This window comes from Rana temporaria, chromosome 1 (genome assembly GCF_905171775.1).
Source record: "Rana temporaria chromosome 1, aRanTem1.1, whole genome shotgun sequence".
Classification (NCBI taxonomy): domain Eukaryota; kingdom Metazoa; phylum Chordata; class Amphibia; order Anura; family Ranidae; genus Rana; species Rana temporaria.
The window spans coordinates 397612779-397631429 of record NC_053489.1 but is presented as its reverse complement, the minus strand read 5'-3'; positions in this window follow the sequence as shown (position 1 = coordinate 397631429).

Genomic DNA, 18651 nt, shown 5'->3' with positions numbered 1-18651 from the left:
AACTTTGTGTGCCAGATCATCGGTGCATGTTGCGTGCTACACAATTACGCCTTGAGAAAGGGCCTGGAGATTGACATATGTGATGACCTGACCCCCCAACCACACAGTCCCTCCCTGAACGAGGCTACCCCGTCTGCTGAAGGAACAGCAGTCAGGAGTTGCCTCGTGGAACGCATCTTTGCAAGTTAAACACACACATTCATCATGGCACACGGACAATGCACGCATGCACACCACTGTGGTCCCTAGCTCACACACACACCACATCCACCTCACATTGGATTAGCCCAAGTCCACCATGCAGGACTTAAGAGCAGCAACGCCACGCCAAGGCCCCAATGGTGTTGCTGTCCATTCATACCACATTCACACGGTCGTGCGGGGATAACCTCTCCCCGACGACCAAGTGTGACACGCCTTGCTGGCAGGTATATCACCCCCACATTCACACACCATTCACACTGTAGCCTGCACTCCTCACGTGTGCATTCACTCCAAAATAAAAAAGCTCAGAACCTGAGCACATAAATAAAAAAAAAAAGCTCAGAACCTGAGCACATAAATAAAATAAAAAAGCTCATATTTTGAGCACATACATAAAATAATATTCATTCATTCATTCATAAAAAAGCTCAGAACCTGAGGCAAAAAAGGCACTCATTTGCCCTGTCGTGGGCCACGCATGGTGCCACGGCTCCGGCTCCTCAGTTGCCTGGGGGAGCATCGGGTGGGGGTGGGGCATCTGGAGGAGGATCATCCCCAGGTCTGCCACTCCTGGCAGGTGCTGGCTGCCTGCCCTCCATTTCCAGGGCAATGCGGGTGAGGACTGCATTAGTCTGCACCTGCATCCACAGCTGGCGGGTGGTGGTGTCCCGCTGGTGGCGCACCGTCTGCCTCCCCTCCGCTTCGATGGCAGCCGTGTTGGCCTGCACCGCCACTGCCAGGGTCTTTACCTCTGCCACGAGGTCTGCTGTTGTGGCCTGCAGCTCCCCAATGCAGGGGACCACTGCAGCGCAGTTGCCACTGACATCCTACAGGCTGTCTGATATCTGGGCCGAGGAGACCAGGCTGTCTGCCACCTGGCGCAGGTCCCCGGCTATAGCACCCATATGCCGGATCTGGCGGGCCTGGTCCCTCGCAAGATGTTCCTGGAGTGATTCAGGAACACCCCTTGTCTTCCGCGTCGCCTTCCTGGGGGTAGAAGAGGCTTGGGGCTGTCTGTACAGGGAGGCCTTTGAGGGGCTTTCCCGGGTGGGGGCTGACCCTGAGGGGCTTACCCTGCTGGGGGCTGACCCTGAGGGGCTTCCCCTGATGGGGGCTGACCCTGAGGGGCTTCCCCTGATGGGGGGAGGTCTGAGAGGGCCCGGGAAAAAGGGAAGACTCCTAAAAGTAGAGGCAAACCTCATGATCAAGATTTACCGTCTCCTCCTCAACCATCTCTAGAGGAGAGGTGTGGGCACTCCCCTCCACCGCTGTCTCTTGGCTTCCTAGGGGGTCAGGCTGAGCCAGATGTTCCGGGGATGGCGTGGGATGGCCACCGGCAGCAGATGACCCCGCTCCCTCCAACACATCTGTGGATGACACAAAGCATACACATGTTGGTGGACCCACACACTTGTCACATGTTCCCTTCCACTCCCTCACATGCTCCACACAGGATGGGGGATAAAAAACACTTACCTATCCTCGAGGCCTGATCAATGGAGTCAAAGCCCCCCAGGCCCTCCACCTGCTCCCTCTCCAGACACCTGGCGATCACCTTCTCCTCTGGGGTCAACCGCACAGCACATGGTGGTCCACCCCCCGTGCCCCTCTGGTACCTTCTGATGGCGGCCACTTAATCCCGGACATGCCGACGCAAGTCATTGATTTTTTTGTTAATGTCCTTAGAGGTCCGGGACTCATGACCAAGGGCATTAACATCAATGGTGATCTGCTCCAGGATTTCTTGCTTCTTGGCCCTGCTGGTCTGGCGACTCTTGAAGAAAAACATCATATTTCTCTATGGCCGAGATGAGGACAGCCTTCTCATCTGGGGAGAAATGTTTCTTCCTCCTGTCCCTCTAAGACTCAACATCAGCCATCGCAAAAACAAAAGTACCTTGCTTCAGGGGGGGAAACAAGCAGGATGTACTTTTGCGCCGGACGGCGTATGGCTGGGTGTATTTATGCGCTCTGGGCCGGCGTATCCCAGGAAGTTGCGCCAGCGTAGTTGTGAGCATGCGCACAGGGGAGCGCTCATACGTCCGCGTCACTGCACATGCTCCGTTCATGATATGCCGGGCGTAAAACACTGCTCCACGCTCGGACCATCATTTGCATAAGGTCACACCCACTAACACTTACGCTGGCTTACGCCTACGAAATTACGTTACGCTGGCGCAACGTTGGGAGCATTTCCTTTGTGAATACTGTGCTTGCCGCTACGCCCGCCTAAAGATGCGTCGAGGTATGTGAATCTGGGCCATAGTTGTAAGCCACAATTTGGATATGTGGGACTGGTAAATAGCTTTTGTTTTCTATTGAACTGGGTTTCTATTTTTTTTTCTCAGTGCCAATGCTGCATGCATTCATTTGCCCTAGTTTTGATAGTTGTTATCACAACATTTCTGTTCATTCATTCTGTGCAGCTGAGGCCTCAAAGAAAGGGACTGATGAATCTGTCCTCAGTCCCTATCTGTCTCAAAAGTGAAACATTACACAAGGGTCTGTTTAGACCACTGATATTTCACCAAAACCCCCCAACAGGGGTTCGAAAAATATGTAAAAAAATAAATAAAAAATAAATAAAGGAATAAATAAAACGGTAGAAGATAAAATTCAGGGGCCAGGGGGCCCTTCATGGTTTCTTGCAATAGGGCCTTAAATGTTTTAGTTACGCCTCTGATTTAAATGATTTCTACTCGTGTTCTACTTATGTTGTTGTATTCTTAGTATTATTATCATTAATATTAATATACAGGATTTATATAGTGCCATCGGTTTGAGCAGCACTTTACAATATTAGGGTAGATAGTACAGTTACAATCTAATTCAATACAGGAGGAATCAGAGGGCCCTGCTCATTCTGGCTTAATTATAAAAACATCTGGTGACCTGAATAAATTGGAGTAAGTCCACCATATTCCTTATTGATGAGCTGAGTCAGATAGAAATTTCCTTATCCTGTCTGAAATTATTTTTAAATAAACTGAAAAGGAGAAAAGCGCCAAAATGTATAAAGTTCTGATTTAGGCTTTACTGGCATCTGGTGGGATCATCAGGTGAATTACCCCTCAGAATAACTCCAATGTCATCAGTCCAGTGCACTCTTTGTTTGCCAAAGCCCTGATGAAGGGGGGAAACTTTAAACCTTAAAACGTGTTGGCTTTTTATGGTATGTGTCTGAATAAAATGTACCTAAATCTAGACTTTATAAATTCAGCTTTTTGCACTTTCCTTTGTTCAAACCCAGAACCAATAAAAACCTGCAACCACTGTACCTAAAACTTAAAAAAAAGTTTTGGTTTTAGGTACACTTAGATACATTTCATTTCAGTGCACAACTCTTTCAGTAGATAACATTCTCTGCCTTAGCTGGCAGGACTGCATGTTAAACAAACAGTGAGTTCCTCTGAGTCAGCCAGATAGGCTTGAGTTAGAGCAGCATTTACTCTTTAATTAGAACCATCTGCTCCCATGTCTGTGGGGACTGATCAGATGAAGCAAGTTGAAGACTTTACATATGAGATGATTTCAGAAAAATAAAAAATAAACTCCCACAGAGATGTTTTTTGGAAGAATAAAGTTATCAATATCATGTTGCTTGAATATTGACATTTCAAGGAAAAATTAAAGTGTTTTAAAACCCTTACATATACAGTGTCTCACAAAAGTAAGTACACCCCTCATATTTTTGTAATTTTTTTTTTATATCTTTTCATGTGTCAACGCTGAAGAAATTACACTTTGCTCTATGTAAAGTAGTGAGTGTACAGCTTGTATAACAGTGTCAATTTCCTGTCCCCTCAAAATAACCCAACATACAACCATTAATGTCAAAACCACCGACAACAAAAGTGAGTATACCCCTAAGTGAAAATATCCAAATTGGGCCCAGTTAGCCATTTTCCCTCCCCGATGTCATGTGACTCATTATTGTTACAAGGTTTCGGGTGTAAATAGGGAGCAGGTGTGTTAAATTTGGTGTTATCTCTCTCACTCTCTCATACTGGTCACTGGAAGTTCATAATGGCACCTCATGGCAAATAACTCTCTGAGAAACTGAAAAAAATAATTGTTGCTCTACATAAAGATGGCCTAGGCTATAAGAAGATTGCCAAGACCCTGAAACTGAGTTGCAGCACAGTGGCCAAGACTAGGATGAGCCCGCGGTTTGACTCGAACATAAGTTCGATTCGAACATCGGGCGTTTGCTTGTTCGACAAATACCGAACATTATGTGGCGTTCACAGGAAATTCAAGCTTCCGCGGAACCTGCCATAATGAACGGCGAGACCGTCAATGCACTGTGATAGCTGCTGATTTTCCAAAGCATGCACAGCCCACGACATGGTATCTCCAGCATGCTTTTCCACAGATTATCCTAGATATCCTTCTGCACAAACCAACGTTTAACAGTGAAACCTGTTATTAACCCTCAAGCAGCTGGCTTAGCATAGTAGCCTGTCCAGTATGAGATCTACTGGGGACAGGCCCGGGGAACTAAGCCAAGATGACCACTGTGCCTCAAATTTGCTAAGGCATCCTCTGTGTTGAAAGATTAACCTTTCTAGTCTTAAAGTGTCCCCCACTTGGGTAATCCATTCCTTGAGCGAGGGAGGGTCAGCCGCCTTCCATCGCCCAAGGATGAGCAGGCAAGCCTGAAATAGGGCTCTTGCAATAGGCGGTTTAAAGTTATCCTCCAAGGGGAGGTCGTCTAGTATGCCTGGGGTCAGTCGGAATGTTAACTGAGAAGACTTTGTTGATAGTATTCAGGACCCCTGTCCAATATAGGCAGAGTTTGGGGCAGCGCCACAGCATGTGGATCAAGTCTCCATGGTCTTTCACACACCTTGGGTAGTCTTCGCTTGGTCTCACCCCCATTCTGGCCAGCCTAGAGAGCATATAATGTACCCTGAAGATGATATATAACTGTGATAGTCTCTGCGCTACATTAAGGGATGTCATTTGAACCGCCTGGAGCACCTCCTCCCACTGTTCCTCTTCAAATGTGCCCACATCATTCTCCCACTTGGCCACTATCCCCAAAGGAAAACTCATCAGGAATACCCTGAGTAGCATTGAATAACAGTTAGAAATAAAACCCTCAAGGCTTGATACCTCTTCCATATAGTGAAATATGGGGGTTGGGGATAGGATCCACGGAGTCCCACTGGATTGAGCCCTGACAGCATGCTGTAGTTGGATATAGTAAAAGTACATTGTCAGTGGGAGACGGAACCGCTCCCACATATCAGGAAAGGTGCTCAATTTACCTGCCATAAAAATGGAGCATAGGTGTGTGACTTCGTGTTTCCTTCACCGAGCCCCACACGTCAGTGATTGTAGTTCCGGATAGTACCCATTGTCCCAATTTGGGCTGTAAAACCAGCTATGGCCTGTAAATGTCTAGCCTTGTTCCATATTATATTTATGTGGGGAACCTCTTATTAGATTTTGCATATGCCAAAGTCTCCAATTCCACCGCTACTTCAGGGGGCCCAGTACGTGGCTCATATGGACTTTTTTTTTTTTTTTCAATTTAAATTTTTATTGGAATTTTAGTGCATACAAAAGAATGTCATACATCATCGAAACAAGTAAACATACAGGAGTATAGGACGACATCACATGGTAGGCTTAGTATTACAGCTTGAAGATAACTTGGATTCATAGTAAGATACAGCAAATTAGTTGACATCCTCAAACAAGTCTAACAGCTAATTTTTTATATGTCCCCACATGGACATTTAGCGTTGGTAGACGATGCAAAACGGAAGTACAATTGCAACAAGCAAAGGTGAGGCATCGAACAGTGAAATGATTACAGATAGGGAAATAAATGGTGAAATAAATAAAGAAAATAAAAAACACCAATAAAAAAAAAAAAAAAAAAAAAGGAAGTGAGGGGGGGCAAGGGCTCGGGGGGGGAGGGGGGGAGGGAAAGGGCAAGGGAAATGAAGGGGGGTGGGAAGGGGAGGGTGAAGGAGAAGGGAACGGGAAAGGGAGTGGGAGTGAGATGGACCTAGTAGTTAGGACCAGTACTTAGCGTATTAATACCAGGGCTGGAGGAAGCCTCCGCTGAGACGTAAGTAATCATTAATAGCTCATAAGCAATCGGTTAACTAAGGTAAAACAAGGTAAGGTCACTCCCTATACCATTCAGTCCATATCTGCCATCTCCTATCAAAGCACCTCCTCTGTCCAGCTCTAGATGCGATCAGGGATTCATAAATGTAATTGTCTCGAGTGAGGGAGATTACGTTTGAGAGATTGGGGACTACATTGGATTTCCAGTTCCGAGTGATGAGGGATCTGGAAGCTAGTAAGAGGTGTGTAACCACAGTTCGGAACTGAGGGGGGAATTTGTCAATGTGTAAACTCAGCAGAGCCAGGTCAGGTCCCGGCCTCGTAATAATACCTGTCATAGAGGATATACCTCTGAACACACTGTTCCAAAAGCTAGTCAAGTGCTTGCATTTCCAAAAGACATGCATAATGTTACCCACCTCTCCACATCCCCTCCAGCACAGAGGCGAGTTAGCCAGCGAGAATTTGGACATCCTGTACGGTGTGAGATACCACCGTAGAGAAATCTTCTGGGCAAGTTCCCAGTGGTTTGAGCATTTAGAGGCCTTGAAGACCGAATTAAGAGCGACCTGCCACTGTGAGTCTGTGTAGGTCTTGCCAAGATCCGCCTCCCATTTCAAGAACGGGGGGGCCTTGACGAAGGTGCGTCTATGCTGGAGTAGAGTGTAGAAAAGTGGTATCCCTTTGACAAGGGGCGTGGGGGAGGTTAAGAATTTCCACACTTGAACCGGGAGGAGAATTTTGTGGCTGTTAATTGATTGAAGGAAATGGGATACTTGGCAAAACTTGTACATGTCTTTCAAGGGGAGGTTGTACATGGACTGGAGGAGCTGAAAGGAGGCGAGGCGGCCCTCTCGGAAAAGATTCGAGATATGGATGATGCCCCTGCTTTTCTAGTCTCCAAGAGTGATATTAGGGATAGCACTTATTAGAGTCTCAATGGGGATAGGTACTTCCACCATTTCATCCCGAGGGTCGGAGATGAGTCCGAGGTCCCTCCAGGCCCCCAAGGAGGCCCGAATGGATAGGGGAAGCTGGTGAAGGGAGAAGGGTCTCAACCTGTCAAGGAATAGTAGGGAGGGTAGGTCCCTAGTGGGGCTTAGTGACCGTTCGATGCTGCACCAAGGGACCACCGGAGGATCAGTAAACCATGACTTTAGTTGGTTGAGGAGGGTTGCGCGATAGTAGTCCCTTATATCCGTAAGACCCATGCCACCAGCAGCTCTATGTCTAGTTAGTATTGTTTTAGAGCATCTGGGTCTTCGTGCGCTCCACACGTATGTCCGCAGTATAGAGTTCAAGGATCTCAAGTGGGGGGGCTTTATGGGGACAGGAAGTGTACGAAAGACGTACAGGATCTGGGGTAGCAATAACATCTTAAAGGAAGCAAGACGCCCAGACCAGGAGAGTTCTGTCTTAGCCAGCTGGGTGGACTCCTTCAAGAGTTTCCCTATTAGAGCCGGGTAGTTGGCATCCGCTAGTCCCGAGGGGTCTGGAGTGATCTGAAGGCCTAGGTATGAGATGCTATTTGTAGACCACGCATATGGGAAGGCACCTTCCAAATATGCCCAGTTAGAGGGAGGGAGATGGATAGGCAGTATGACCGACTTGGAGCAATTAACTTTGTAGTAGGAGATGTTACTGAAGGACTGAAGAACATTTTGGACGTGGGGGAGTGATTTAGCTGGGGATGTTATGGATAGGATGATGTCATCGGCGAATAAGTTGATCTTATGGAGTGTATCTTGGATAGAGAAACCTAGGATTAGGGGATGGGATCTAATTTTTTCGGCCAGTGGTTCGATCAAGAGATTAAAAATCGATGGGGAAAGGGGGCACCCCTGACGCGTCCCATTAGTTATTTGAAAAGGGCGGGAAAGGCAATTAGAAGTGTAGACCTGGGCCATGGGATGAGAGTAGAGGGCTAGGATAGCTGATATGATAGGACCCCGAAACCCAAACTTAGTTAAGGTCTGGGACATATAGCCCCAATGGACCCTGTCGAACGCCTTCTCCGCATCCAAAGAGAGGAGCAGAGAAGGCGTTCGAGAGGCCCAAGCATGCTGCACCACCCCAATAATCCTGCGGGTGGCATCAGACGCTTGTCTGCCTACCGTAAAACCGGACTGGTCAGGGTTGATTAATGATGGCAGAACAGTTAAAAGTCTGTGGGCGAGGATTTTGGCATAGAGCTTAACATCAGTATTTAATAATGAGATGGGGCGAAAGTTGGTAGGTACATCAGGGGGCTTGCCGGGTTTGGGTATGGTCACAACATAGGCATTTAACATCTCAGGGGGGAGGTTGACAGAGGACATAGCCTGTGAGAACACCGAGCGCAATGTGGGAGCAAGGAGTTTGCCGAACGTCCTGTAATAGTCGTTCGGTAACCCATCCGGACCAGGATTTACCTAGGGGCATTTTGGCTATCATTTTCAGAATTTCCTCCACTGTAATTGGGGCATTTAGGTCCTCAAGTTGAGAGGGGGACAGGGTGGGTAGAGAGAGATCGGCCAGAAACTTTTGTATGTCTTGGTCTGTGGGCTGTGGGGTGTCACCGTCATTTTTTAGGTTATATAGGGATGAGTAATAGTCAGCGAATGAGTTGGCAATGTCATTCGGGTCATATAGTTTGCTATCATTCGTCGGGTTGCGGATAAAGGGGATTTTCGCCCGAGTCCTCTGGTCCTTAAGGTGACAAGCTAAAAATTTGCCAGCTTTGTTACCAGAGGAGTAGTACGTCATCTTCAAGGCTTTAACTAACTTATTGTGGGATTCTAGGAGAACGCGTCTAAGGTCACATCTGAGTTTAACCAGTTTGGCTGACAGATCTGGGTTAGGCGAGGTCCTGTTTTGTGTCTCTATGGATCTGATCTCCCGCAGGAGAAGGTCAACCTTCAAGGTCCGCTGGCGTTTTAACCTTGAGCTAATTTGGAGTAGAACGCCCCTGATGAAGGCTTTGTGGGCACGCCACAGGACAGCCGGATCAGAAACCGAACCCTCATTAAACTCAAAAAATTCAGTCAGCTGTTTAGTAATATTATTTACCTGATCTTGCATTTGAAACACTCCCGCATTGGCCCTCCACACACGAGCAGGGTTGGGGGTCAACTCCTCCTCCAACACAACAGAGACAGGTGCATGGTCTGACCACGAGATGTCGTGAACGGAGGAGGAGGAGATCACCCCAAGCAGGGACCTATCCACCAAGATCATATCAATACGGGAGTAAGAATTGTGCCTTGCTGAATGGAAAGTGAAGTCGCGTTCATTGGAGTGTTGACACCTCCAGACATCATAGTAGTCCTCTCTCAGGAGTGTGGGGAATAGTGTTGGAAGGGGGCGTTTAGATTTTGAGGTTGTGTCAACACCGCAATCAACCGTCATGTTAAAATCACCGCATATAATAACCTCTCCTTTTTTAACAGAAGAAAGAATCTTGAACACCCTATTGACAAACCTAGTCTGGTGAACATTAGGGGCATAGAGATTAACAATAGTATAGGAACGATTATTAAATTCACCTATAACAATCAAATATCTACCAGCAGGATCAGAAATCACCTCCCCAAGTTTGAATGTCACAGAGTCTCTGATGATGGTGATGACCCCTCTATGCTTCCTATTGGGGGCGGAGGCGAAAAACAAATGGGGGTATGTGATGCATTTGCCTATATGTCTCAGTGTAATTCTCCCTGCTTGCCCTGTGTGATTCTGTCCTGGCTAACAGGCTATTGACGTGCTAATGTCCCCTCACTATTTCTAAAGGTTAATTGATCTATTGTGTTGTGTGAAGGAGATCTGTGTTTAAGTGGCTTGTGTTAATTATTCTGATTGCTTCATTGTGGTAATTATCTCTCTATATGCGGGGTCGAGCGGTCTAGTTAATGTATTCAGTACAACTAGTACTCAGCGTCATTTATGTCATTGTCTAAAGAAAATGTGTTTTCAGACTCGGCTCCGTCGTGTCTGCCTAATCATCTGTATGGAAGCCCCAGTGTGAGGGGGGCGGAGATTTGTCATTGTAACAGTTTTGGAAATGACATATAAGCTGTGTGATATAACATTAAAGTCTGTCTTGGTCTAGCAGTAAGCCTGGACTAATGTGTGGCTTAATGGGCGATCTCAGGAATATTCCTCCTAGTGGAATATTGGGTGACGTTCTTATGGAAGAAGGGAATCTTTGATGGGGATATCATACCAATACCGTCACAATTGGTTGGCAGCAGCGTGATTTTCCCTTCTACTCTCCTTTACACCCGGGATTCCAAGCAGACACTGGAAGAACTACTGGAAGTTCGTGGAAGGATTGCTAGCAACAAAACCGAACGGGTCATCATAGCAGAATCAATGGAGATAGACCAGGAGGACGGGATTGCAGCAACGCCAGCAGTACAAGAGATGGAGACACCAGTGATTCAGGAGGAGGAATCGCCAGCCAACAAGCTAATGAGAGAGAAGCTAGCATGGTTCGGCCCGAACCCAACGCCGGATGTGGTGCTGAAAGTGATGGACCTGTTAGTTAACGCAGAGCTACAGTTAAAACTGGCAGCAGTCCAACAAGCAGCCGCACATTCTCCAAACAGTGAGTACAGCACAGTAGACGCAAGGAAGATTCCGTTTAGCGCTTTTAAAGCTTTTGATGAAAAGGACTGTGAGATTGATAACTACCTGGCAGACTTTGAGCGACAATGTAACCTACACCGAATAGCTAGAAGAGACTGGGTTGCAATATTGTCAGGCAAACTGTCAGGCAAAGCTTCTGATGCTTTCCGGACCGTGCCAGATCAGGATATCCATAGCTACGCCAGGGTTAAAGAAGCGCTCCTGGCTCATTATGCAGTAACCCCAGAGTCCCACCGACAGAAGTTCAGGGACTCACGCAAAACCACGAAAGACTCTTACGCGGAATAGGCATGCCAGTTGTCCCTGTCGGCCTCTAACTGGGTTAACAGCAGCCAGGCCACCACCGCAGAGGACATTTTGCAACTAATGCTCCTGGAGCAATTTTACAATCACATCCAGACGGACGTCAAAGATTGGGTGAGAGATCGCAGGCCCATGACTCTACCAGAGGCCGCAAAGTTGGCGGATGAATATGCGGATACTCGCAAGACAAACCAGGTCACATCACGGGTACAACCTCCACGACCAACGGTGCCCTCACACCCACCAGCCGCTAGATACCAACCTCCTAACAGACCGGTGACATCTAGCCCTCGCTATCCACGCCAGGAGGACAACGAACAACGCTGCTTCCGGTGCAAACAGCTGGGTCACTTCAAGCAGAATTGCCCCATGAACGACAACACCAGGTCAAATTGGTCTCAACCGGGGTACCGCCCACCAGCAGCAGCCCATTGTGTAGACTCGGCTTGGGATCTCCAGGAGCTGGGTCCGGAAGAACCATTGGACACCATTTACGAAGTCCTCACGGTACAATCTGGTATTACGGACAACAGGGAACACCATTGTCAGCTGGTCATGGGCGACAGCCATGAGCCGGAGGGGCCCTGGAGGGAGCTGGGCAGAAAGAGGCACCGCCGGCTACCCCCCAAGAAGAAGAGGTCCTGGAAGCCGTATAACAAGCTGACCTGGGAGGAGAAGAAGCGACTGGAGGAGAGGGAGTCGCAGCGGGCGTCCCAGATGCGGGCCGAGATGTTCGCCAAGGGCCCACCGGTGGCCCCTTACACCACCACCCAGTTCCTGATGATGAAGGACCACGTGGAGAGCCTGCAGAACATGAGCAAGCAGGAGCTGATCCGTGAGTACATAGAGCTGGAGGAGTGCATAAGCCGCATGGAGGAGGAGAACAACCACCTGAGGTCACAGCAGGCTGACCCCCCCAGGCTCCATGAACTGGAGATGGAGCTGGAGAAGCTCAAAGAGGAGAACTGGCGGCTGCGGAGGGAGCAGAGGGTGGTTGACCCTATGGGGCCCTGATTCCTCCCCCCCCCCGAACTCTGAGCACCGGTGCTACAGCATTTCAACAAATATAACTTTTTCTTTTTATGAATCTCCTGTGATTGTCACTTCAGAGCCATAACCTGCCCCCTCCCATAGCGGGACACCTAGATGGCGGTGTACAGACCCATTCGCCGTCTTCACACTGACTTCTGGTGACTCTGCAGATCGCACAAAGACTTGGGGACTGAACGGCGTGTGATCTGACGACCCGGTGGCATACCTGAGTCTGAAGCAGTTGCCAAGGGAGGTCAGTCACGCCAAACGGAGTTAACCTCGGACTAAAAGCTCTGAACCCGTCAACCCTACTGGACCAGGGAAGGTCCAACCGGGTTTTCCGGAGCAGGGAGAAAAAGGGGGGCCATTGTGATGCATTTGCCTATATGTCTCAGTGTAATTCTCCCTGCTTGCCTTGTGTGATTCTGTCCTGGCTAACAGGCTATTGACGTGCTAATGTCCCCTCACTATTTCTAAAGGTTAATTGATCTATTGTGTTGTGTGAAGGAGATCTGTGTTTAAGTGGCTTGTGTTAATTATTCTGATTGCTTCATTGTGGTAATTATCTCTCTATATGCGGGGTCGAGCGGTCTAGTTAATGTATTCAGTACAACTAGTACTCAGCGTCATTTATGTCATTGTCTAAAGAAAATGTGTTTTCAGACTCGGCTCCGTCGTGTCTGCCTAATCATCTGTATGGAAGCCCCAGTGTGAGGGGGGCGGAGATTTGTCATTGTAACAGTTTTGGAAATGACATATAAGCTGTGTGATATAACATTAAAGTCTGTCTTGGTCTAGCAGTAAGCCTGGACTAATGTGTGGCTTAATGGGCGATCTCAGGAATATTCCTCCTAGTGGAATATTGGGTGACGTTCTTATGGAAGAAGGGAATCTTTGACGGGGATATCATACCAATACCGTCACAGGGTAGTTCTTGTTTGTAAGGGGAGGGGGCTTAGAGGAGAGAAAATGGGATTGCTGTACGCACAGAATGTCCGCCCGCAGTTTTTGGGCTTCCTTCCATAGTGCCGATCTTTTAACGGGGTGGTTCAGTCCGTGAACATTAAAAGAGACTATTTTAATCACCATGGTGTAAGGGGGGAATAGAGAAGCAGTACCTTAGGTTGAAGTAGCACTCTAAGTTTAGATGAAATCCAAGGTGTTGTTGGTCGTAGGCAGAGGGCTTGCCACATCCTGGTATGTGGGAGGAGGTCCATCTCTTGGCAAGGGGAGAAAGTTGGCAAAAAAAAAGAGAACAAAGAAAAAAGAAAAAAAATTGACAAAGTCACATGAAAGCAAACAGTCAGATAACATAACGGCTCGAACAGAGCAACTCTGAGAGGTAAAAAGGGAGATTCATTTTTGAATCTGAGGGCAGCCATGCTGCTCAATTAACACGGAGGGGAAAGTGTCTTAGTCAGTAGGTACAGAGTAGTATAGTGATGCTTTCGAAGCCGGAGCACCTAGGAGGACCGCTTCTTGCCCTTCTTTTTGTGGGTCACCATCTGCCAGGAATCTTGGGTGGCAATTTTAGAGGTCGAGGGAGGGTCCCCATCCGCCTTTTCAGGGACAATATTCCAAGACCGCAAGAGATCGAGGCCTTCAGAGAGGGTGTTAATCACAGATGTGTGGTTGTCTCTTGTGATGGTGAGTTTGGCTGGGTAGCCCCATCTGTACACAATTTCGTGGTTGCGTAACTCTTTGGTAACTGGGAGAAGGGACCTGCGTCTCTGCATAGTAAATTGGGAGAGATCCGCGAACAATTGGATGGATGAGTATGGAGCTGGCAGGTCCTTGTTTTTCCTGAAGGACATCATAAAACGCTCCTTTATTTGAAAGAAATGCACCCGCATCAGAACGTCCCTGGATATGGTGTCAGGCAGGTGTGACGGCTTAGGCAGGCGATGTATCCTATCAATTGCTAAGTCTGCAACAGACAGATCAGGGACAATTAGCTTCATAAAGTCCTGAGCATATTGCAGCAGTTGTTGAGGGAGGACAGATTCAGGGACACCACGGATTTTGACGTTATTTCTCCTGGATCTGTCCTCCAGGTCCGAGACCTTAGCTTTGAGCCATGCTATTTCATCAGCCTGATCGTTGTGGGCATCTACTAAGGAGTTGTGGGAAGAGGCAAACTCCCCCATCTTCTGTTCCACATGCTCCACTCTTCCCCCCAGCTCCTGTACGTCTGCCTTTTACCCCCTCATACAGTCCATCATGTCAGCGTGGAGGGAACTGCGGAGGGACACTAGCATATCCCTCAGCATAGTGTCAGACAGGGGTTTGTCAGTGGTGGGGAACGAATTGATCGCCTCCGCCAGCTCCCTGGTATCATTAAGGGAATCCTGAGCACTGACCTGCTTGTTGTCTGAACACTCGGGGGACAGCCGCGGTTTTGACTTAGCTGGGCTGCGTTTCAGTGGTGTGGAGGCCTCCGGGGATCCGTGCGCCTCTCCCAGCAGTGGATTTGGGCTGTTAGGGGATGAGCTGGAGCCGCTGGAGGAGGACGGCGAAGCGCCGCCGGCGCCATCTTGGATTCGGCCTCGAGGAGTCGGCGGGAAGAAGTGTGAAAGCTTCTGGATCTGGGGTGCTGTCTTCCGTTTGCGGGCCATCCCGGGGGTCCAGGCAGTCCGGAGGAGCGATCCAGGCAAGTGTGAGTGTCTGAAGGTGCTTCGGCACGTTGTTTCACCTACTGCTGGCACGGAGCTCACTGCTCAGGCATCCATGCAGGAGCTCGGTAGCCACGCCCCCGCTCATATGGGCTTTAACAGAGTCTATGTCAGGGTAGGCCTCCTCCCCTCTGCTCGGTGGGGACAAGGCTCGGGCCACATGCTGTAGTTGGGCAACTACCTGTATGTAGTAAATCCATGGATTAGGCAATTCCAATACACCCCCCCCCCCCCCGCCGCCTCTTTGGGTTTCTGCAGTTGTTCAAGTTTGACTGTAGGGGGTTTGTCCTGCCACAGGAAGGACCCAAAGATAGAATTGATAATGCTATTTTAAGGGCAATCACCATTCTCTATTGTAGTATATAGAGAAGTTGTGGCATGAAAATCATTTTTATAAGATTTACAAAACTGGCCTAGCCAGTGTCGTCAAAAAAAGTTGAGTGCATGTGCTATGCATCATATCCAGAGGTTGTCGTTGGGAAATATACATAGTGCTACCAGCATTGCTGCAGAGGTTGAAGGGGTGGGGGGTCAGCCTGTTAGTGCTCAGACCATATGCCACACACTGCATCAACTTGGTCTGCATGGCTATCATCCCAGAAGGAAGCCTCTTCTAAAGATGATGCACAAGAAACAGTTTGCTGAGACAAGCAGAATAAGGACATGGATTACTGAAACCATGACCTGTGGTCTGATGAGACCAAGATAAACGTATTTGATTCAGATGTTGTCAAGCGTGTGTGGTGGCAACCAGGTGAGAAGTACAAAGACAAACATGTCTTGCCTACAGTCATGGTGGTGGAAGTATCATGGTCTGGGGCTGAATGAGTGCTGCCGGCAAAGGGGAGCTACAGTTCTTTTAGGGAACCATGAATGCCAACATGTACTCTGACATACTGAAGCAGAGAATGATCCCTTCCTTTCGGAGACTGAGCCGCAGGGCAGTATTCCAATATGATAACACACCTCCCAGATGACCACTGCCTTGCTAAAGAAGCTGAGAGTAAATGAGATGGACTGGCTAAGCATGTCTTCAGACCTAAACCCTATTGAGCATCTGTGGGGCATCCTCCCCAACGGAACGCGGAGGCGCGCAAGGTCTTTAACATCCACCAGCTCCGTGATGGAGTGGAGGAGTGAAAGAGGACTTCAGTGGAAATTTGCGAAGCTGTGGTGAACTGCATGCGCAAGAGGGTTAACCACTTTAGCCCCGGAAGGATTTACCCCCTTCCTGACCAGAGCATTTTTTGTGATTCTGTATTGCGTCACTTTAGCTGACAATTGCGCGGCTGTGCGACGTTGTACCCAATCAAAATTTTACTTTTTTCCTACAAATAGAGCTTTCTTTTGGTGGTATTTGATCACCTCTGTGGTCTTTATTTTTTGCACTATAAACAAAAAAAGATTTTGAACAAAAAGCAATATTTTTAACTTTTGCTATAATAAATGTCCCCAAAAAATATATATAAATTTTATTTTTCCTCAGTTTAGTCCGATATGTATTCTTCTACATATTTTTGGTAAAAAAAAAATCGCAATAAGTGTATATTGATTGGTTTGCGCAAAAGTTATAGCTTCTACAAAATAGGGGATAGATTTATGGCACTTTTATTATTATTATTTTTTTACTAGTAATGGGGGCGACCTGCGATTTTTATCGGCACTGCGACATTTTGGTGCACACATCGGACACTTTTGACACTATTTTGGGACCATTGTCATTTATACAGTGATCAAGGCTACAAATAGCCACTGATTACTGTATTAATGAGACTGGCAGGGAAGGGGTTAAACACTAGGGGGCGATCAAGGGGTTAAGTGTGTCCTAGGGATGTGTTCTAACAGTAGGGGGGTGGTCTCACTAAAACCTGACAGAGATCACTGCTCCCGATGACAGTAGATCCCTGTCATGTTGCTAGACAGAACAGGAAAAAGCCAGGAAACATTGAGTTCACAGGACCCGCGGGCACGCTCCTACAGCGTGCGTGCGCTTTTGCCGAGTCAGCGGCGCCCGTGTACCCGCTAGGCGACAATTTCAAAGGGAAGTACAGGTATGCCCATTTGCCTGCCCCTGCCATTCTGCCGACGTAAATCGGCATGCGGCGGTCGGCAAGTGGTTAAGGCAGTGCTGGAAAATAATAGTGGCCACATTATATATAAATATTGACACTTTGGGCCCAATTTGGACACTTTCACATATTCACTTAGGGATGTACTTACTTTTGTTGCCAGCAGTTTAGACATTAATGGCTGTATGTTGAGTTATTTTGAGGGGACAGAAAATGTACACTGTTATACAAGCTGTACACTCACTACTTTATATTATATCAACGTGTAATTTCTTCAGTGTTGTCAGATGAAAATATATAATAAAATATTTACAAAAATGCGAGGGGTGTACTCACTTTTGTGAGATACTGTATCCACTAAAGTAATTATCCACAGAGATAAAACAAATCCTCCTACATAAGCTGAACCTGCATATCTGCAGCCCTTCTTCTCTATAGCCTCATAAAGCACACATTTTACTATGTAACTATGTAACTATAGCCTCATAAAGCACACATTTTACATTGAATTTCTGAGCTTCAGAAGGCAGGGAACATTGGTCTGACATCACACACTGAACAGCATAGTGCAGGTAGCTGAGTGTAGGGAATAAACACACCCACACACAGTCTCACAGGGAAACATGCACAACTGAGATTGTCAGTCACATGCTGTATGCTGGAGGGGGTTGTCCCCTGGGATTCTATGATGTCGACATAACCTGTGACAAGTGGGTCTTGCAGACAGCAGAGGAAGGAGAGAGCAGATTTGAACCACAGTGGGTCAACGCTTACTATGTGAGCCCCTGCTTATAACAAAATAAAAAATCAAATCATGGAGATAACTAAAAAAAAAAATAATTTAAAATGCAGATCTGTATTAAAAAAAAAAAAATAATAATAATATTAAGGAGATCTTGCTCTATAAAATAATAAAAAATATTCATGAGTTCAGCATTAAAAATGTTGCAAAAAGTTAGTCAGAACTCTGTGCGAATATCAGCAGCAAAACAAGTTCATTATTGTTCATTATTGTACCATTCTAAAGAAGATTTTAATGCGCAGCATGCAATAATTTACAGCGACCAGCCTCAAACCTTCTGGCACAAAGTAATTTGGAGTGATGAGACCAAAATTTTGCTTTTTGGCCACAACCATAAAAACTACATTTGGAGAGGAGTCAACAAGGCCTATGATGAAAGGTACACCATTCCTACTGTGAAGCACTGAGGCCCCGTACACACGAGAGGATCGATCCGCTGAAATTTATCCGCGGACCGGTTTCAACGGATAGATCCCCTGGTGTGTACAACCCAGCGGATATTTATCTGCGGATATTTTTCGGCCCGATGGATTTCCAGCAGATCAAAATTTCTTGACATGCTAAGAAATCTATCCGCTGGGAACCTGTCCGCCGGACAGATCCGTTGGTTAGTACACAATATCCGCGGAAAAAAACCCTGCGCATGCTCAGACAAAATAAGGGGATGGGAGCGCTCGTTCAGGTAAAACTCTTGTTTGTTTGTGACATGGCACATTCGTCATTTTAAATATCTAGTGTGTCGTTTATTGCCTCTTTTTTTTCAAAGCGTTCTCTTGCTAGAATAAACCCGTTCTCTTGCTGATGCTATCTATCCAGATGTAGTAACTTTATTTATGTCCTCCACATGTATATATTT